Here is a 22,204-nt window from a genome sequence, read left to right on the forward strand (position 1 = left end):
GGGTCAGGGGGACAGGGGGACAGAGGGTCAGGGGGACAGGGGGACAGAGGGTCAGGGGGACAGAGGGTCAGGGGGACAGAGGGACAGAGGGTCAGGGGGACAGGGGGACAGGGGGACAGGGGGACAGAGGGTCAGGGGGACAGAGGGACAGAGGGTCAGGGGACAGAGGGTCAGGGGGACAGAGGGACAGAGGGTCAGGGGGACAGAGGGTCAGGGGGACAGAGGGTCAGAGGGTGAGGGGGACAGGGGGACAGAGGGTCAGGGGGACAGGGGGTCAGGGGGACAGGGGGACAGAGGGTCAGGGGGACAGAGGGACAGAGGGTCAGGGGGACAGAGGGTCAGGGGACAGAGGGACAGGGGGACAGAGGGACAGAGGGTCAGGGGGACAGAGGGTCAGGGGACAGAGGGTCAGGGGGACAGAGGGACAGAGGGTCAGGGGGACAGAGGGTCAGGGGACAGAGGGACAGGGGGACAGAGGGACAGAGGGTCAGGGGGACAGAGGGTCAGGGGACAGAGGGTCAGGGGGACAGAGGGACAGAGGGTCAGGGGGACAGAGGGTCAGGGGACAGAGGGTCAGGGGGACAGAGGGACAGAGGGTCAGGGGACAGAGGGACAGAGGGTCAGGGGGACAGAGGGACAGAGGGTCAGGGGACAGAGGGTCAGGGGGACAGAGGGTCAGGGGGACAGAGGGACAGAGGGTCAGGGGGACAGAGGGACAGAGGGTCAGGGGGACAGAGGGACAGAGGGTCAGGGGGACAGAGGGACAGAGGGTCAGGGGGACAGAGGGACAGAGGGACAGGGGACAGAGGGACAGAGGGTCAGGGGGACAGAGGGACAGAGGGTCAGGGGGACAGAGGGTCAGGGGGACAGAGGGACAGAGGGTCAGGGGGACAGAGGGACAGAGGGACAGGGGACAGAGGGTCAGGGGGACAGAGGGACAGAGGGTCAGGGGGACAGAGGGACAGAGGGTCAGGGGACAGAGGGTCAGGGGGACAGAGGGACAGAGGGTCAGGGGGACAGAGGGTCAGGGGGACAGAGGGTCAGGGGGACAGAGGGACAGAGGGTCAGGGGGACAGAGGGACAGAGGGTCAGGGGGACAGAGGGACAGAGGGTCAGGGGGACAGAGGGTCAGGGGGACAGAGGGACAGAGGGTCAGGGGACAGAGGGACAGGGGGACAGAGGGACAGAGGGTCAGGGGGACAGAGGGTCAGGGGACAGAGGGTCAGGGGGACAGAGGGACAGAGGGTCAGGGGGACAGAGGGTCAGGGGACAGAGGGTCAGGGGGACAGAGGGTCAGGGGGACAGAGGGACAGAGGGTCAGGGGGACAGAGGGACAGAGGGTCAGGGGGACAGAGGGACAGAGGGTCAGGGGGACAGAGGGACAGAGGGACAGGGGACAGAGGGACAGAGGGACAGGGGACAGAGGGTCAGGGGGACAGAGGGACAGAGGGTCAGGGGGACAGAGGGACAGAGGGACAGGGGACAGAGGGACAGAGGGTCAGGGGGACAGAGGGACAGAGGGTCAGGGGGACAGAGGGTCAGGGGGACAGAGGGACAGAGGGTCAGGGGGACAGAGGGACAGAGGGACAGGGACAGAGGGTCAGGGGGACAGAGGGACAGAGGGTCAGGGGGACAGAGGGTCAGGGGACAGAGGGTCAGGGGGACAGAGGGACAGAGGGTCAGGGGGACAGAGGGTCAGGGGGACAGAGGGTCAGGGGACAGAGGGTCAGGGGGACAGAGGGACAGAGGGTCAGGGGGACAGAGGGACAGAGGGTCAGGGGACAGAGGGTCAGGGGGACAGAGGGACAGAGGGTCAGGGGGACAGAGGGTCAGGGGGACAGAGGGTCAGGGGGACAGAGGGACAGAGGGTCAGGGGGACAGAGGGACAGAGGGTCAGGGGGACAGAGGGTCAGGGGGACAGAGGGACAGAGGGTCAGGGGGACAGAGGGACAGAGGGACAGGGGACAGAGGGACAGAGGGTCAGGGGGACAGAGGGACAGAGGGTCAGGGGGACAGAGGGTCAGGGGGACAGAGGGACAGAGGGTCAGGGGGACAGAGGGACAGAGGGACAGGGGACAGAGGGTCAGGGGGACAGAGGGACAGAGGGTCAGGGGGACAGAGGGACAGAGGGTCAGGGGGACAGAGGGACAGAGGGTCAGGGGGACAGAGGGTCAGGGGACAGAGGGACAGGGGGACAGAGGGACAGAGGGTCAGGGGGACAGAGGGTCAGGGGACAGAGGGTCAGGGGGACAGAGGGACAGAGGGTCAGGGGGACAGAGGGTCAGGGGACAGAGGGTCAGGGGGACAGAGGGTCAGGGGGACAGAGGGACAGGGGACAGAGGGACAGAGGGTCAGGGGGACAGAGGGACAGAGGGTCAGGGGGACAGAGGGACAGAGGGTCAGGGGGACAGAGGGTCAGGGGGACAGAGGGACAGAGGGTCAGGGGGACAGAGGGACAGAGGGTCAGGGGGACAGAGGGACAGAGGGTCAGGGGACAGAGGGTCAGGGGGACAGAGGGACAGAGGGTCAGGGGGACAGAGGGTCAGGGGGACAGAGGGTCAGGGGGACAGAGGGACAGAGGGTCAGGGGGACAGAGGGACAGAGGGTCAGGGGACAGAGGGACAGAGGGTCAGGGGGACAGAGGGACAGAGGGTCAGGGGGACAGAGGGTCAGGGGGACAGAGGGACAGAGGGTCAGGGGGACAGAGGGACAGAGGGACAGGGGACAGAGGGACAGAGGGTCAGGGGGACAGAGGGTCAGGGGACAGAGGGACAGAGGGTCAGGGGGACAGAGGGTCAGGGGGACAGAGGGACAGAGGGACAGGGGACAGAGGGACAGAGGGTCAGGGGGACAGAGGGTCAGGGGACAGAGGGACAGAGGGTCAGGGGGACAGAGGGTCAGGGGGACAGAGGGACAGGGGGTCAGGGGGACAGAGGGACAGAGGGTCAGGGGGACAGAGGGACAGAGGGTCAGGGGGACAGAGGGACAGGGGGACAGAGGGACAGAGGGTCAGGGGGACAGAGGGACAGAGGGTCAGGGGGACAGAGGACAGAGGGTCAGGGGGACAGAGGGACAGGGGGACAGAGGACAGAGGGTCAGGGGGACAGAGGGACAGAGGGTCAGGGGGACAGGGGGACAGGCGGACAGACAGACAGGTGGACAAACGGACAGACAGAACTGGGCCAAAACCAGATCAGGGCCGGATAAGGCCCGGACCCGGACCCGGACCCGGACCCGGACCCGGACCCGGACCAGGACTCCTACCTGTGATGTAGCCCCCGGCCGTGGGAGAGAGGCTGTGGAACTGCTGGTCATGTTTGGCTCGCTCGTCCACTGAGATCAGAAACACATCTGGACCTGACCCCCGTGAGGACAGAGACAACACCGTGTGATTCTGAGCCCCATGACAGAGACCCCGCCCAGCCCCCCCGCCCCGCCCCCCCCCCGCCCCCCCTCGCCACACTGACCTGTGAAGGGGGGGGGGAACGCCGCCATGGTTCACTCAGTCTTCTGAACGACGCCACACCTGAAACCACAGAGAGGAGCTGCCTCAAGGTGCTGGTCTGAATCCCTGCTGCTGTGCTCCAGGGCAGAGGTCAGCCCTGTTTGGCCCGGGCGCCGCCGGCGCTTCGTCCTGCAGCGCCCGGACAACGGACAGGGAGGACAACGGACAGGGAGGACAACGGACAGGGAGACGACAACAAAAAGTAGCGCCGTGTTTGCGGCTAATTAGCAGCTGCGCACCGCGGAGCAGCGGAGCAGCGGAGCAGCGGAGCAGCGGAGCAGCGGCGGCGCTTGGACACAGCAAACTGCTCGGCATCGTCCCCCCATGCTGTCCTTCATGCTGTCCTTCATGCACTGTCCTTCATGTCCTGTCATGTCCTTCATGCTCTGTCCTTCATGTCCTGTCCTTCATGTCCTGTCCTTCATGTCCTGTCCTGTCCTTCATGCTCTGTCCTTGTCCTGTCCTTCATGTCCTGCCCTTCATGTCCTGTCCTTCATGCTCTGTCCTTGTCCCCTTCATGTCCTGTCCTTCATGTCCTGTCCTTCATGTCCTGTCCTGTCCTTCATGCTCTGTCCTTGTCCCCTTCATGTCCTGTCCTTCATGTCCTGTCCTTCATGTCATGCTCTGTCCTTCATGCTCTGTCCTTCATGTCCTGTCCTTCATGTCCTGTCCTTCATGTCCTGTCCTTCATGTCCTGTCCTGTCCTTCATGTTCTGTCCTTGTCCTGTCCTTCATGTCCTGTCCTTCATGTCCTGTCCTTCATGTCCTGTCCTTCATGCTCTGTCCTTCATGTCCTGTCCTTCATGTCCTGTCCTTCATGTCCTGTCCTTCATGTCCTGTCCTGTCCTTCATGCTCTGTCCTTGTCCTGTCCTTCATGTCCTGCCCTTCATGTCCTGTCCTTCATGTCCTGTCCTTCATGTCCTGTCCTGTCCTTCATGTCCTGTCCTTCATGTCCTGTCCTTCATGTCATGCTCTGTCCTTCATGTCCTGTCCTTCATGTCATGCTCTGTCCTTCATGTCCTGTCCTTCATGTCATGCTCTGTCCTTCATGTCCTGTCCTTCATGTCCTGTCCTTCATGTGCTGTCCTTCATGTCCTGTCCTTCATGTGCTGTCCTTCATGTCCTGTTAAATCAGTCAAGACTAGGAGTGTTACGTACACAAAAGCCACGGTACAGTACGTACCTCGGTGTAAGGGTCACGGTACGGTACGTACCTCGGTGTGAGGGTCACGGTACGGTACGTACCTCGGTGTGAGGGTCACGGTACGGTACGTACCTCGGTGTGAGGGTCACGGTACGGTACGTACCTCGGTGTGAGGGTCACGGTTCGGTACGTTTTTCGGTACAGTGGGGAAAAAGTAACAAAAGCTCACAAATGTACCAGAACATCTTTCCCAAGCTTTCCCACGCGACACATTATTGGTCCAGTTTACATGGTGTTTTTACAATCCGATTGTAAACAATCGTATTAAATGCAAGTGTATTCATGTACTGATGAATCCTGGTTTACCAGGACCCTGGTGAAGCGGATTATACAGCGTCCTGTGACATGAGGACAGAGTCTCACGAGGACCTTCCTGTCTTCCTCTCTGCAGCAGCAGCTTCAGCGCCGAGCAGAGAGTTTTTATCTGCTGATCTCTGCTCAGATAATGTCCCAAAATCTCCATGATACCTGCTGAAGGAGCGCTGCTCCCCCAGCTGGAGCGCCGCCGCCGAGCGCCACGTCTCGGTGTGAGCTCTGCTCCATGCCGATGTTTCAAATTAACTGGTGCCCGTGTTAACTTGTGACCAATACATGACTGAAACATGTAGTGGTTCTGGTGAACGTCGGTTATCGACAGTTCCAGGGAGTGTGTACGTTTAAAGTCTTTTGTGTTGTCTTACTTTAACAGCTGCTGTAATCAGCCTGTGTTTACACAGACCTCCGCCGTCACTCGTTAACAGGGGAACCAGTTAATCCATAACACCAGCCGGCGATCGCTTGTATTCTGCTATAGAGCTCTTTATACAACTCGCTGTTGCGCGATTTGCTTCCATCTCGCCTCTCCAATGTTTTTTCTGTCGGGGTTTTTTATTGAAGTGTTTTTCAACCACCATCGTTCTTCTGCTGGTTTTCTGACTGTCCTGCTTCCCGTTTACTGGAACGTCACACGTCACTCCGTATGAGGGAACGCATGCGGAACAAATAATCCCCCGTTTAATCCGCTCCGCCACACGCTGCAGCTCTCATTCCGCTTGTACTTTCTTCTTCGTTTGTTCACGTTTGGACCTGTTTGTTCTTCTTCTTCTTCTGTGGTAATGGTGGTTGCCCATTACCGCCACCTGAGGTTGGAATCAGGACTCGTTTTTTTTTTTTTTTTTTTTTTTTTTTTACTCACTCGTGTATTCCTCGTGTGATTGTGTGTACCGACCCGTGACCCCAAACCGTAACGGTACGAGACGAATACAAATACCATTACACTCCTAGTCAAGACTGCTCTCAAGGTCTTCCTCAAAGATCAGACGGTGCGTGAGACTGTCCTCCGCACGGTGACTGTGCAGGTAAAAGACAAAACATATCTGCTGTTAGAGTTGTTCCGATTCCGATACCAGGATCGGAAATTGCGCCGATACTGCCGAAAATGCTGCATCGGTATCGGCGAGTCCTGGAGTCCAGGCACTGATCCGAGACCACGTCATTAATCAAATTAGTAATCTATTTACTGGTCCGCTCTGTTAGCTCCTTTAGCTCCGTTAGCTCTGTTAGCTCCGTTAGCTCCATTAGCTCCGTTAGCTCCGTTAGCTCCTTTAGCTCCGTTAGCTCCGTTAGCGCCTTTAGCTCCGTTAGCTCCGTTAGCTCCGTTAGCTCCATTAGCTCCGTTAGCTCCGTTAGCTCCGTTAGCTCCTTTAGCTCCTTTAGCTCCGTTAGCTCCGTTAGCTCCGTTAGCTCCGTTAGCTCCTTTAGCTCCGTTAGCTCCGTTAGCTCCGTTAGCTCCTTTAGCTCCGTTAGCTCCGTTAGCTCCTTTAGCTCCATTAGCTCCTTTAGCTAGCTCCGTTAGCTCCTTTAGCTCCGTTAGCTCCGTTAGCTCCGTTAGCTCCTTTAGCTCCGTTAGCTCCGTTAGCTCCTTTCGCTCCGTTAGCTCCGTTAGCTCCGTTAGCTCCTTTAGCTCCGTTAGCTCCTTTAGCTCCGTTAGCTCCTTTAGCTCCTTTAGCTCCCTTAGCACTGACACTTCTTCTTCTGTAAGAAGAGCAGCAGCTTGCATCCCGTCGGCTGCACTACCGCCACCTGCTGGTCGTTAACTGACAGTTCTTTGCCGCTGCTGCAGCTGCTGTTCTTGAGAAGCAGAATGGATCAGGTGACTGACGTACTGCTCCTGTTAAAGAAGCTTTTTTTTTGTTTAGAGAGCAGCTTCTGCTCTTTGGATTTTTATTTTTTGAATGTAACTTCATAGGTTGGTTTTGGACCGTAACATTTTGGAAAGTCATCTTTAAGTTGCTGCTACTACTTTTTTACTGTTCTATTTAAACTCCCTGTTCATTTTACTATGTTATGTTTGCACCCTAATTAAAAAAATACTTCTAGATGTGTTTATTAAGTTACTGTTGCACTGCTGGTATTTATACTGTTTTATCTAAATGCCTTCATTTTACAATATTGTGTCTGCACTTTAATTTAAAAATGCAAAAACATATATTCCTAGATTTATTTAAGCTGTTGTTGCACTATTGTTTTATATTGTTCTATTTAAATTCCCTTTTAATCTAAAAATATTGGGGCTGCACTTTAAGTTATTGAAAATAATTATTCCTAGACTGATTTAGTTCGGTTGTATTTGGTCTCGATAGACTTTTGGGGGCGGCTGTGTAGGAAAGCCCCATTAATATTCCAGTGTTGTTTTATTATCTTCTGTTTTCCTGTGCTACTGGCCCTTTAAGAGGAGCGTTTACCAGAGTTTTTTTTTCTTCTGCACAACAGCTGTAGATACTCTCTCTCCTCTCTCCTGTTACCTGACCATGTGTGTACATGAAAAATGTAAGTAGAGGCTGACACTTGTTCTAAATGGTGTTAACATGTCCTGTAGTTCATTGTCTTGGCCACGTGTAAATCATACCTTGTCGTAATCGTCTGGTTAGTTTAATTGGTCGCTGACTCGTCCATCCTGGCTCGACTAGCTCCTGCTATGCATGTTGCTGTTGGGCACTGTGAGACTTATGTCCTGTGTTGTGTGTGTTGTGTATTTCTTTCAGCTTATTGAATCGGCACATTATTTTCTATGATGATCAGTACTGTATATTCATACTCTGAGTCGTAGTTGTATGTTGTGCATCTTTATGACGGTTCGTTTGTATTGCTATTCATGTAGATTGATATGTGTGTCAGTTCAATCATATACTGTATACTGTTGTATTTACAGAACCACGTTCTTCATCAGTAAAACTTCCAGAACTCCTGAAACTGCCTCCGTGACTCTCTGACCGGAGTCCCTGCACCACAGTGTGGCCGGCTCTATTCAGCGCAGTCTGGAGAGGACCGAGCCCTCTCTTTCATCTCCGGCGCCCCGTATCGTGACGTGTAGGTGGGATAAATGCGACCTGGCCGTCCAGACTGAAGTCGCATGACAAAAGACCAGATACGTGTCGGCTTTAGGACCACATATCCAAGTGCCCGGGTCGCATTTAAAAAAACTGGATCTGTGTCGTTCAGACTGTCCTGAAAAGATCCGATCCAGGTCGCATCAGGGCAAAACGATCGGATGTGGGTCACTTCAGCCTGCAGTCTGAACGTAGCCTTAGATTGGACACAGGTGAACTCTGTTTCACCAACAGTGTGACTTCTGAAGGTGACTGGTTGAACCAGAGCATTTCGGGCCTTCATAGCAAAGGGGGTGAGGACATATGCACATGCAGATCCATCAAATATAATTCTGATTCGAAAAAACATTCAAATTAGAGGTTGCAATGTAACAAATTAGGTCAAAGGTCAAGGGAGGTTAATACTTTCGCAAGGAACTGTATGTCCTTCGTCTGGGTCAGATAATCCAGCAGTTCAGGGTCTCATACCTCCTATTTGCACACGACCTGCAGCTGTTCTGCTCCTTTAAGCCCTCTGAAGCCACAAACCGAGCTCCCCAATACACTGCTCATCACTCATCAAGCAGTGGCAAAGAGACAGCAGCCTCCAACTAAAGCCAGAGAAACAGAGACTAGGGCTGGGCGGTATAAACCGTAGGCAGACCTGCCAACCTTGGTGAAATGTTTTGAGTACCACTTGCCGGAACACTTGTCGACCGGGGGGGGGGGGGGGGCTGTCAGTTTTAAGTTCTCATGTGGTTCTCTAATTTGTTTATTGGCAAAGATTTAACTGATGTTTTTCTGATACACATTACATTGCGGCTGACCGTGCACATTGTCCCCAGAAAAGAGCTTCAAAATGCTGCTACATGTCCTTTAACTAAGCATTTTTTGCTGTGTGTGTGCACATGCGTGCACGTGTGTTCCATTACTAAAACCTTTATAAAGCCGTGAATACGGTGTTTCAAATTAACTGGTGTCCTTGTTACCTGGTGACCGACTTCCTTTAGCACTTCCTGCTGCTGCTGCTAGTAGCCGCAGATGTTGAAATCAGACTCATAAAAGGTCTGACACGACTTTTTGTCTGGTTTTTAATATCTATCAGCAACAAGGGACGTGAAAGAAACCCAGTCGCCAGTTAAAAGGGACTCAGTTATTCCAAAACACCGGCTCCGCTCCGGTTTCGCAACACTCCTACTCTGCTAGCTAGCTGCTGCGTTCAGGTGACTGGAACGAGCTGCGGAAAACTGAAACTCGGTCGTTAACACGAAAGCAGCGGAGACAGCTGGACTCAGGAGGGACTCAGGAGACACTCAGGAGACACTCAGGAGACACTCAGGAGACACTCAGGAGGGACTCAGGAGACACTCAGGAGACACGTGAAGGAAGCGAGGACAGTTTGCACAAAGGAACGACTCTCAGACAGCTGAGAACCGGCTCTCGTCGTTCACTTGAAAGAGCCGTTCAAACGAACGACTCGTTCATTGAACGTCGCAGCTCTACGAGGGGAGCACATGTGTTTCCTCCCGGTTCCATAGCTGTGGCGCACCAGCCGAATTTACCGGTATTTTTTTCAGCGTGACAAATACAATGTGTGCCGTGAATGCGTGACAACACACCGAAATGCGTGACACTTCAGAGCCCTGCTGCTGCATCGTGTTGTCAGACATGAGAACGTCCACGGTCCGCATTTCTACCAGCGCTCACAGACGTCTGCAGCTTTTTGCGTAGTTTAATGAGGCGGAGCGTACCAGCGTGTTTTGATGTCAAATTGCGTACCTGCTACGCAAAATGCGTACAGGTTGGCAGGTCTGCGTATGTGATATAAGTTTGGCCCACGGTAGGGATGTTGGTCACACCGCCCAACCGCGATAGCACATTACGTCCTCTGGGTGGCAGTAATGCAGCTTTTTAGATGCCCGGTTCCCCGAAGAAGAACACAACAACAGCGATGGCTGCTTCACGGAGGCAGTGACTCCGCCCATCAACCTGTCAGCATCCAGCTCCTCCTGAACCGCCTTCTTTACCTGTGAAACACCTGAAACCCTCTGATTCAGAGAACAACCTGCATCCTGCTGCCTTCAGGGACGCTTCGTAAAAGTAGCTGCTGATAGACGCTACAGGTGCCTCAGTCAGCTGTTAGCTTAGCTGTTAGCCACCGACGAACGGGGATCAGTCAAAAAAATTGGCCCGACGCCAAATCAAGTTGCCGACCCCTGATCTGTAATCTGGACCTGGTTTGGATTCAAAGTAACTTCTGTTATTTAATAGTTTAAAAACTACTTCCTGCTTCCTTGTTTCACCATGTGCTGTGGTAGCCGTTACAACACCGTAATGCTGAAATTTATACATCAAATTATACCGTGATATAAATTTTAGGCCACATCGCCCTCCCCTAACAGAGACCCTAATTATTGCCCCAGACTGAACCATCCCCGCTATTGAGCGGCACCTTGATGATCGAGTCCCTCAACCAAAACTGAACTGAGGAACCTCAGGGTGATCCTTGACAGCGCCATGTCTCTAGACTACCGCTCCAGACAGCTGGTTGGAACCTGTTCCTTCCAGCTGGTTGGAACCTGTTCCTTCCAGCTGGTTGGAACCTGTTCCTTCCAGCTGGTTGGAACCTGTTCCTTCCAGCTGGTTGGAACCTGTTCCTTCCAGCTGGTTGGAACCTGTTCCTTCCAGCTGCACGATTCTGACAAAAAACCTATTTGCGATTTTTCTGACCAATAATGCGATTGCGATTCGATTTGCGATTTTCATATTTTATTCTTTCAAATGCAGAAAACAGCTAAAATTATGGTTGAAAAAAAATCTAGTTACTTTTACATGGTATACATGGTTTACATAACACATAATGTAAACTAACCTGACAAAGCTTCAGGCAGCGGCAGCGAGACGCCACCGTGCTGTCTGCGTCACGGTTGGGAAAAAAAGTGCTTTGTTTTAATGAAATAACAAAATAAAAAAAACAATGCTGAATTGTAATCCAGTCCTGGTCTGGCCTGCATGGTTCACAGAAAATTACTTAGACAACAGTTTCCAACGTGAAATAAATGGAAATTAAAAACCAGAACCGCAAATAGGCGCCACTGTGAAATCAACTTCAACTCGCAAAAAAAAAAACAAAAAAGAAAAAAGAACTGGCCAGCCTCTAAAGATCAAGGGTAAACAAATTAATCCTTATTGCTGTCATATTCTCAGATCCCACTCAGTTTAGTAATCCTGCTCTGGTCGTCTTCCTCTCATTCTTGGGCTGCAGTAGGGCTGTAGCGATACACTCATTTGACGATACGATACGATACACGATATTCTGCTCACGATATGATATATATCACGATTTTCGGCCAACGATATGATCCGATACGATTCGATGCAACTCGATACGATTTGTTAAACTAACATCATTTTCTGCAAGATTTTCAGGGGAAAGTGTGATTTTGGTGACATCTTGTTACTGTTCCGTTGACTTGGATTGATTTAACCGAACTGAAAAAAGAATGCATCAAATACACAATATATGGCTCTGACTCGGCAGAGAGAGTCTACAGCTTGCAAATGCTGCACAAAGTGAATCAAAGACGTGGCGAGAAAATTTATTTTTAATTGAAACAGTGCAAACTGTGGCTTGCAAGCCTTTGTGAGGTGAATAAAGTGCAACAGCATTCCAGTGCACATTGAAAATTGCAGCAAGTGGCCTGTTCTGAACAGTTTCTTTTACAGTTTTTTTAACTTCACATTTAACTTCTGAGGGTATCCCTCTAGCCACCCAGTTAGTAAACATAGTACCTTGGTTACTCTAAAACAGCCAATAATTCAAGTAACAACGTGCCATTTGAACACATTTAACTCACTGGTGACGTGTGAGGTGCGCCTGTAGGTTCGTTGTATTTCCTGAGTATTTGACGTTTGTGTGACACAGCTTGCAAACCGCAAAATTTTTGTCCAAATCAACACTTTCTTTCTTCTTTTTAAAACCAAAGTACTCCCACACATCTGATGTAACCCTTTAAGCCCTGGGCTATTTTTCAGAGCCTCTTCTCAAAAATGACATACTAAACTAAAAAGAGTATAACACTGTAATAACACGGCCTATTTGAGTGGTTACTGTCTCCTCATAAAGTGAACACTTGTAAGATTTGTCCAGATGTGTAAATATCAGTATATATGTTACTGGTTAAGTGTGACTGAAGATGGAACACAGCACAAATGAAACATTTTCAGTCTCGCCTAAAAAAAAAAGCACTTTCAATGTGATCATCTCTTTGGAAAAGTCCAGCTGCAGCTCTAAACCTCCATCAGATCATAGACTAATGTGTGAACACTCTCTCTGCAAAGGTTGACTCTGTGAAAGTGAAGCAGAACAACATTTGACAGGTTTTAGTACAGACAGGTCAGGCGATGGCACACTTTGGCACACTGTGGTGCCATTTGTGAAATCTGAATTTTCTAATGTACCAAATCATATTTTTCACTTTTATATCACTGCTGAGGTTCAAAACATCCAAACAGAGCAGTCTCTGGCGTGACTGCAGTGGAAATCCACACAGAGCGTCTGTTTCCGCTCAGCTGGACGCTCCGTGCGTAAAGCCTCCTCTGTATACAGGCTCCCAGCTCCGCAGCAGCTTCATGAATACAGACACCCCGCACGGCGCTAGACTCGTCTGAGCCAATAGAATGCAGCGGGGGTCACCGACATGTGATTGACAGCTCTGTTAGCCAATCAGAACAAGCAAAACACCGTCATGGCGCAGACAAACTGTATGGCGCTGACCAATCACAGAGCTCCTTGAGGCTAACTGGGGGTCAGTTTTACGCCCGGATTGACGTCAGAGAATGCTAGGTGGCTAAGCTAAGTGATCCCGATGGACAATAACCGCATAATTCGGACTCTATATGGACAAAAGTCCAGGTAAGAGGCGATTTTTTTTACCGCAGTTTGAAAACGCGATCTTGCTGTTGGCTGTTTTAGTGGCATTTTCTGGCGGATTCTGTGGTTTTAGAGGCTTTGAGCGGTCTGGTTGTAACCAGCGGAGTCTCAGCTCTCGTCTGAGAGGCTGTTTGTGTGAATTGTATCATGTTTCATAGCGCTACGATCAATATTTCGGCGAGTGGGTTGACACGATCACGAATATGGTTCATAATTCATTTAGCCTTATAATAGCCTTAATGTTATAATGGCTGATATATTCGGTTAGCCCAGGTTCTGCTGTTTAAGCATCATGACATTCTGTCAGAAATAATCCATATTATTAGACAATCTCTGAAATGTTTGCTGCCAGGCCCCCAATTGGGGGGCGCTCGGGCTTAAGACACGGCGGCGCTGGAGTTAAATTCTCTGCCATTTTCTCGATCCTTCTTGCTCTTTCTTCTTCTGTGGGTAACTTACTAGAAGTGCTACAGCGACACCAGTGGCTGGCTGACCTAACTGCTCTTCCTGCAAAGCAGACGGAGCAGGGGGAGGGGGCAGCGAGCAGAGTGCCGGACGGAACCAGCGGGATTTGAATGAGACTTAATCTATCGATACTTGCGGCTGAAAGATCGATACTTTCTGGCGAAAAAAAATATCGATTTATATCACAGAATCGATAAAATTGCCCAGCCTTAGGCTGCAGCTTCATGTTTTCATGGAGAGAGAGGAGAGCATCACATGAGGGCTGTGGGGCGATCGAGTGAGAGAGAATAACCTACGACTCGTCCACGTTTCTGTAACGTGTAGCGGTGAGTCTTCAGGTGTTGGTACACATTAGACGCGTTTCCTCTGGATCTGGCTGCTGCACGGCGACACCATCTACATCTGGCTCCAAGTGGTTTTTTTCAAACCCAGAGTCCAAACAGCTGGACTCCAGTTCCTTCTGACACCAGTGGCTCCGCCCCCTCTCCTGCTGTCACCTCAGACATTTTCACACCGAGAACGAGTCGCACTGAAAACCTTCTGCTCCTCTCGACACCGCAGAGCACACTGCTGGGTTTGTTGTTAGCAACCTGACGCTAGCTAGCTGCAGCAGTGCGGTGCAGACATACTGCTTCCTGTTGTCATTTCTGATTGGCCGGTGGCCCGGAGCGCGAGGCTCGAATGTTTTGATTGGCGGATAGGTCTGTCAGTCAAATGCCTCGGAAAAGCCTCGGCCCTGTGCGGTTCGGTTACCGCAGCAGTTAAAACCTCAGTTTCAATGAGGTGTCGGTTAATCGTGCAGCCCTACTTCCAGATGTTAGAGCCTGTTTCTTCCAGATGTTAGAGCCTGTTTCTTCCAGATGTTAGAGCCTGTTTCTTCCAGATGTTAGAGCCTGTTTCTTCCAGATGTTAGAGCCTGTTTCTCCCAGATGTTAGAGCCTGTTTCTCCCAGATGTTAGAGCCTGTTTCTTCCAGATGTTAGAGCCCGTTTCTCCCAGCTGTTAGAGCCCGTTTCTTCCAGATGTTAGAGCCCGTTTCTTCCAGATGTTAGAGCCCGTTTCTTCCAGATGTTAGAGCCCGTTTCTTCCAGATGTTAGAGCCCGTTTCTTCCAGATGTTAGAGCCCGTTTCTTCCAGATGTTAGAGCCCGTTTCTTCCAGATGTTAGAGCCCGTTTCTTCCAGATGTTAGAGCCCGTTTCTTCCAGATGTTAGAGCCCGTTTCTCCCAGCTGTTAGAGCCCGTTTCTTCCAGATGTTAGAGCCTGTTTCTCCCAGATGTTAGAGCCTGTTTCTCCCAGATGTTAGAGCCTGTTTCTTCCAGATGTTAGAGCCTGTTTCTTCCAGATGTTAGAGCCTGTTTCTTCCAGATGTTAGAGCCTGTTCCTTCCAGATGTTAGAGCCTGTTCCTTCCAGATGTTAGAGCCTGTTCCTTCCAGATGTTAGAGCCTGTTTCTTCCAGATGTTAGAGCCAGTTCCTTCCAGATGTTAGAGCCAGTTCCTTCCAGCTGTTAGAGCCAGTTCCTTCCAGATGTTAGAGCCTGTTTCTCCCAGCTGTTAGAGCCTGTTTCTTCCAGATGTTAGAGCCTGTTTCTTCCAGATGTTAGAGCCTGTTTCTTCCAGATGTTAGAGCCTGTTTCTTCCAGATGTTAGAGCCTGTTTCTCCCAGATGTTAGAGCCTGTTTCTTCCAGATGTTAGAGCCTGTTTCTTCCAGATGTTAGAGCCTGTTTCTTCCAGATGTTAGAGCCTGTTTCTTCCAGATGTTAGAGCCTGTTTCTTCCAGATGTTAGAGCCTGTTCCTTCCAGATGTTAGAGCCTGTTCCTTCCAGATGTTAGAGGCTGTTCCTTCCAGATGTTAGAGCCTGTTCCTTCCAGCTGTTAGAGCCTGTTCCTTCCAGCTGTTAGAGCCTGTTTCTTCCAGCTGTTAGAGCCTGTTTCTTCCAGATGTTAGAGCCTGTTTCTTCCAGATGTTAGAGCCTGTTTCTTCCAGATGTTAGAGCCTGTTTCTTCCAGCTGTTAGAGCCCGTTTCTTCCAGATGTTAGAACCTGTTTCTTCCAGCTGTTAGAGCCTGTTTCTTCCAGATGTTAGAGCCTGTTTCTTCCAGATGTTAGAGCCTGTTTCTTCCAGCTGTTAGAGCCTGTTTCTTCCAGCTGTTAGAGCCTGTTTCTTCCAGCTGTTAGAACCTGTTTCTTCCAGCTGTTAGAGCCTGTTTCTTCCAGCTGTTAGAACCTGTTTCTTCCAGATGTTAGAGCCTGTTTCTTCCAGCTGTTAGAGCCTGTTTCTTCCAGATGTTAGAGCCTGTTTCTTCCAGATGTTAGAACCTGTTTCTTCCAGCTGTTAGAACCTGTTTCTTCCAGATGTTAGAGCCTGTTTCTTCCAGATGTTAGAGCCTGTTTCTTCCAGCTGTTAGAACCTGTTTCTTCCAGCTGTTAGAACCTGTTTCTTCCAGATGTTAGAACCTGTTTCTTCCAGCTGTTAGAGCCTGTTTCTTCCAGCTGTTAGAACCTGTTTCTTCCAGCTGTTAGAACCTGTTTCTTCCAGATGTTAGAACCTGTTTCTTCCAGCTGTTAGAACCTGTTTCTTCCAGATGTTAGAACCTGTTTCTTCCAGATGTTAGAGCCTGTTTCTTCCAGATGTTAGAGCCTGTTTCTTCCAGCTGTTAGAGCCTGTTTCTTCCAGATGTTAGAGCCTGTTTCTTCCAGATGTTAGAGCCTGTTTCTTCCAGATGTTAGAGCCTGTTTCTTCCAGCTGTTAGAGCCTGTTTCTTCCAGCTGTTAGAGCCTGTTTCTTCCAGATGTTAGAGCCTGTTTCTTCCAGATGTTAGAGCCTGTTTCTTCCAGATGTTAGAGCCTGTTTCTTCCAGCTGTTAGAGCCTGTTTCTTCCAGCTGTTAGAACCCGTTTCTTCCAGATGTTAGAGCCTGTTTCTTCCAGCTGTTAGAGCCTGTTTCTTCCAGATGTTAGAGCCTGTTTCTTCCAGCTGTTAGAACCTGTTTCTTCCAGCTGTTAGAACCTGTTTCTTCCAGATGTTAGAGCCTGTTTCTTCCAGATGTTAGAGCCTGTTTCTTCCAGCTGTTAGAGCCTGTTTCTTCCAGCTGTTAGAACCCGTTTCTTCCAGATGTTAGAGCCTGTTTCTTCCAGCTGTTAGAGCCTGTTTCTTCCAGATGTTAGAGCCTGTTTCTTCCAGCTGTTAGAACCTGTTTCTTCCAGCTGTTAGAACCTGTTTCTTCCAGCTGTTAGAACCTGTTTCTTCCAGCTGTTAGAACCTGTTTCTTCCAGCTGTTAGAGCCTGTTTCTTCCAGCTGTTAGAACCTGTTTCTTCCAGCTGTTAGAGCCCGTTTCTTCCAGCTGTTAGAGCCTGTTTCTTCCAGCTGTTAGAACCTGTTTCTTCCAGCTGTTAGAGCCTGTTTCTTCCAGCTGTTAGAACCTGTTTCTTCCAGATGTTAGAACCTGTTTCTTCCAGCTGTTAGAACCTGTTTCTTCCAGATGTTAGAACCTGTTTCTTCCAGCTGTTAGAACCTGTTTCTTCCAGATGTTAGAACCTGTTTCTTCCAGATGTTAGAGCCTGTTTCTTCCAGCTGTTAGAACCTGTTTCTTCCAGATGTTAGAACCTGTTTCTTCCAGCTGTTAGAGCCTGTTTCTTCCAGCTGTTAGAACCTGTTTCTTCCAGCTGTTAGAACCTGTTTCTTCCAGATGTTAGAGCCTGTTTCTTCCAGATGTTAGAGCCTGTTTCTTCCAGATGTTAGAGCCTGTTTCTTCCAGCTGTTAGAGCCTGTTTCTTCCAGCTGTTAGAGCCTGTTTCTTCCAGATGTTAGAGCCTGTTTCTTCCAGATGTTAGAACCTGTTTCTTCCAGATGTTAGAACCTGTTTCTTCCAGATGTTAGAGCCTGTTTCTTCCAGATGTTAGAGCCTGTTTCTTCCACCTGTTAGAACCTGTTTCTTCCAGATGTTAGAACCTGTTTCTTCCAGATGTTAGAGCCTGTTTCTTCCAGATGTTAGAACCTGTTTCTTCCAGATGTTAGAGCCTGTTTCTTCCAGATGTTAGAGCCTGTTTCTTCAAGCTGTTAGAGCCTGTTTCTTCCAGATGTTAGAGCCTGTTTCTTCAAGCTGTGCAGCATGGCTGACCAGCGCCACCTGGAGGTCCCACCTCACACCCATTAAAATCCCTCCACTGGCTCCCTGCTGTGCTCTGTATCCAGTTTAAAACCCTGGTGCTGACCTTCCGAGCCCTAAATGGCCAGACCCCCATGTCCACCAGAAACCTCTTCACACCCTACAGCTCGGCCCGGAGCCTGAGGTCCAGACCAGAACCTTCTCAGAGTCCCCCGGACTGGTTTTAAAACTAAGGTGACCGCTCATTTACATCCTCTGCAACGCCTCTGGAACCAGCTTCCTCCGGACCTGGTCCCTGGACTCGGTGGAGGCCTTCAAGAAACTCCGACATCCTTGTTTCAGAAGGCCTTCTGGACCCGGGTCAGTGTTGACTTGGCAGGAACACATACTGTCTACATGATGTCTTATCCCCTTGTTTTGATGTACTGTGAAATGTTTTTTTGTGATTTTTACACGGTGAAGCATTTTGTGGCCGCTGCCTGTGAAAAGTGCTATATAAATAAATTTTACTTACTTGTTGCACTTTAAATTGATTTTTGGTTCATTGTTATATTTTAAATGGAGATATTCCTATATATTGCACTTTAAGTTGTTTTTCAATGATAATTGTGTTAAAGCGAAACTATGATGCGTTGTGCACTACTTTCATATATTAAAATGTAATAATTTAAGTTTCTAATGAACAGACAAAACATGTTCATTTGGCTTGTTTGCTTTTGTTCTTGTTGCTGATCCGAAAAAAGGATCCGATCCGTGACTCTTGATCCGAGGAACGATCCGATAGTTCATGTTTTCATCATGTTTGACTCGGTTTCACCGCCTGTATGTGGCATCTGCAACGACAACAGTCTGACACCACTAACCTGTGGTACCAAGCCGAGGAAGAACATGCAAACGCTACACTTCAAGACAACATCAGGCCAAGCTTCACCAGGACCGGAAATAAAGACTTACGTTCCAGCAGATCTCAGCCTGTGACAGTGCTACTATCACACCAAGGGGCTGGCTGGAACGGTGCAGCTGTTATGCTGCGTTCACACCGGACGCGTCGCGGCCGTCGTGAGCGGCGCTTTTCTATGCAAAGTCTATGTGGACGAGCGGCGGGGGGCGGGACGGCGCGTCAGGAGCGTCAACTTTTGAGCGTTTCGAGCGTCGACGCCCACGACGCGCGTCCCCGGCGTCAGGAGCGTCGTGAGCGTCGCTTTTTGAGAGTTGGGAAAACTGAACTTTCGACGCGCTGCCGCTGGGCGTCAACCAATCAGAGACGATCCCTCCGCTGCTACGTCACTACGAGTGATCCGAGCAACGATGCGGGCCGGCCGGTGCTGCCAACTTGATGACTTTCTCGCTAAATCTGGCGACTTTCCAAAGCCTCTTGGCGACTTTTTTTTGTCAAAAGCAACTAGCGACAAACCTAGCGACCTTTTCTGGCGCTCTGGAGACGTGACAGGACGTCTCGCTGCTGTCGTCAATGAGCAGCGGGTGCTGCGTGAGCCCCTCCCCCGTCCCAAAGCTCTCACAGCGGTCAGTCTCAGCAGCGCCCCCTGCTGCAGGCAGAGCAGAGAGGAGCAGAGCAGCCAATAGCCACTTTTCCGACGATGACGTGGTCTAGCTTTATTTAACAAATAAAGCCGAGCCGCTCTCCTGATGCGATCCGCCATCGCTGGAAACAGAAATCAGCGTCCCACGCGCCGACTGACGCGCCTCAAGAGCGTCGCGAGCGTCGTGAGCTTTGTGACCACCTGGTGTCAAGCGTCGTGCTTGAAGCATCACAAGCGTCAGCTTCGAGGCGTCCCAAGCGTCGACGACGCCCGCGACGCGTCCGGTGTGAACGCACCATTAGCCGCCAGTCAAAACAAAGCGCAAGGTTCTACCTGGAACCGAGACATCGCATTTCCTTCTAGCATCAACTGATTACACACAGCGAGAGCAGCAATGCAAACATTTCAAACAAGCTCCCCACATCGGAGCTGGAATCCTCCCACCGGAACAGGACCTGTGAGCATCAGCATTACTACAGAAACCAGCTCCGGCAAATCTAAAGGACTGAGATACGCCAAACACCCAAGTGTCAGAGCGTGAGCCGAGCCGGGGTCCTGCCGAAAAGTGACTGTCCCCGATGGGAACGCACATCGACGAGTTTCTGTACTTCTCCACTGCTCATACGCTGTGCGGATGTTTCGTTAAGTATTCTTTATGAATATTTGTAAGAGTATGTTTTTACAAATTACACACGAACCATGATATCAGCAGACACCCCTCAGTTACAGGGGCAGTCACTATTCGGCAGCTGAGTGATGCGAGGAGTGACACTGACCACTTCAAGGGAGGCCAGGGTGATATTCACAGAGTTTGCAGGACTGAAAGCAGGAGATCAGGCAGGTGCATGTAGAGCGATATTTATTCAGTGTCACTCCTCACCTCACTCAGATACTGGGGGAAGTCACTTTTATGCAAGCAGCTGCCGAAAAGTGACTGCGCCCTTCGGGCCCCTCGTGAACATTCGGCTCTTCTTCTCTCCCTTCACATCACTCCGCCGCCTCCAGCTGGCAGCCGCTGGTTTCACTTCGTTTACCAAAAGCTAGCTTGCTCTAGCTGTTAGCATCTGCCTGCAGCTGGAGGAGGCGCGGAGTGATATGAAGGGAGAGAAAATAGTGCCGAGCGTTCAGCAGGTCTGACGTCTTCCTGGTAAACGGCTTGTGATGCAAATATTTCACTCTTTCCAACACATGTTGGTTTGAGAAGAAAAACGCTTTATTTTCATGACCCCAGCAAACTTGCCGGACTACTTTCGTCTGGACCAAAATCGGACAGAATCTCCGCTCACTGGACGCTGTCAGGGGTCAGGGGTCAGAGGTCAGGGGTCAGCCTGTGTGAATGAACAACACTGCTGACGGGGAGGCCGTACGGATTCATGTCAAAAATCCCGAACTATCCCTTTAACACCCAGCTGCTGTAACCCTGGACGTCAAACTAGTCACCACCTGGAGTTAAGCTAGTTACCAGCGGTCCTGCTGTAAACCTGGGGGTTAAACTAGTCACCACCTGGAGTTAAGCTAGTTACCAGCGGTCCTGCTGTAAACCTGGGGGTTAAACTAGTCACCACCTGGAGTTAAGCTAGTTACCAGCGGTCCTGCTGGAAACCTGGGGGTCAAACTAGTCACCACCTGGAGTTAAGCTAGTTACCAGCGGTCCTGCTGTAAACCTGGGGGTCAAACTAGTCACCACCTGGAGTTAAGCTAGTTACCAGCGGTCCTGCTGTAAACCTGGGGGTTAAACTAGTCACCACCTGGAGTTAAGCTAGTTACCAGCGGTCCTGCTGGAAACCTGGGGGTTAAACTAGTCACCACCTGGAGTTAAGCTAGTTACCAGCGGTCCTGCTGTAAACCTGGGGGTTAAACTAGTCACCACCTGGAGTTAAGCTAGTTACCAGCGGTCCTGCTGTAAACCTGGACGTCAAACTAGTCACCACCTGGAGTTAAGCTAGTTACCAGCGGTCCTGCTGTAAACCTGGGGGTTAAACTAGTCACCACCTGGAGTTAAGCTAGTTACCAGCGGTCCTGCTGTAAACCTGGGGGTTAAACTAGTCACCACCTGGAGTTAAGCTAGTTACCAGCGGTCCTGCTGTAAACCTGGGGGTCAAACTAGTCACCACCTGGAGTTAAGCTAGTTACCAGCGGTCCTGCTGTAAACCTGGGGGTTAAACTAGTCACCACCTGGAGTTAAGCTAGTTACCAGCGGTCCTGCTGGAAACCTGGGGGTTAAACTAGTCACCACCTGGAGTTAAGCTAGTTACCAGCGGTCCTGCTGTAAACCTGGGGGTCAAACTAGTCACCACCTGGAGTTAAGCTAGTTACCAGCGGTCCTGCTGTAAACCTGGGGGTTAAACTAGTCACCACCTGGAGTTAAGCTAGTTACCAGCGGTCCTGCTGTAAACCTGGGGGTTAAACTAGTCACGCCTGGTCAATGAGACACAGCAGCCAGTGCAATACACTGATTTCACATTAGCATGACGGCTAGTTGCCAGCGCTCGCTCGAATGCTTGGTTTTTCCCGGCTCCTGTCACCCGGGCAGTATCAGACACACCCTAACCAGCACGGTATCACTACCGGAGGCTGGCAGCTCACAGATAACCCGGGTAAACGTGACAAAGCTGGGGCTTGAGGCGCAGCTAGCAGGCTAACCGGGGAAGCTAACGTCACCCGCTCGGGGACATTCTTCCACATCGCCCGGACTACCCTCCACTCTTACCTCATAGCTCGGCCTCCATCCTGGAATACCGCTCACTGTCGCTTTTCGCCTGTTTATTTCACCACGGAACGTGGTATTCTGTCCCGAAATGCGCAGATGTATGTCCACAAAGCCTCTCCGACGGATCCAAAATCCCGACCGACTGAGGCTGACGGACAGCTGGAAAATGGGGTAACGCCAGTCACGTCTCGCGAGATTTGACAGTGTGCTTGACGACACAAGAAGTCTCGCGAGAACTCACAAAGCAGTTGTCCAGGCGGTGAGCAGCGCTCCAATTGGAGCAATGAATCAGTCACATATTCAGCTCAGTTTGCGCCTTACCTGTTACTCACCACCTGTCAATCAAAAAATAGCGCAACAACCAATGACAAACGAACTGCTACCACACG

General features: G+C 50.9%; 1 long non-coding RNA gene across 1 annotated transcript; it reads right to left on the bottom strand.

Moving 5' to 3' along the window:
* Nucleotides 1-3,251: 3,251 nt before the first annotated feature.
* LOC115399167 (uncharacterized) lies at nt 3,252-21,986 on the bottom strand. The gene is made up of 3 exons (XR_003932635.1): nt 21,816-21,986; nt 3,468-3,526; nt 3,252-3,357 (listed from the first exon to the last, which is right to left on the bottom strand). It is a non-coding gene; the product is annotated as an uncharacterized LOC115399167 (long non-coding RNA).
* Between the last annotated feature and the right edge of the window lie 218 nt (nt 21,987-22,204).

This window comes from Salarias fasciatus, chromosome 13 (genome assembly GCF_902148845.1).
Source record: "Salarias fasciatus chromosome 13, fSalaFa1.1, whole genome shotgun sequence".
In the NCBI taxonomy this organism is placed as follows: Eukaryota; Metazoa; Chordata; class Actinopteri; order Blenniiformes; family Blenniidae; genus Salarias; species Salarias fasciatus.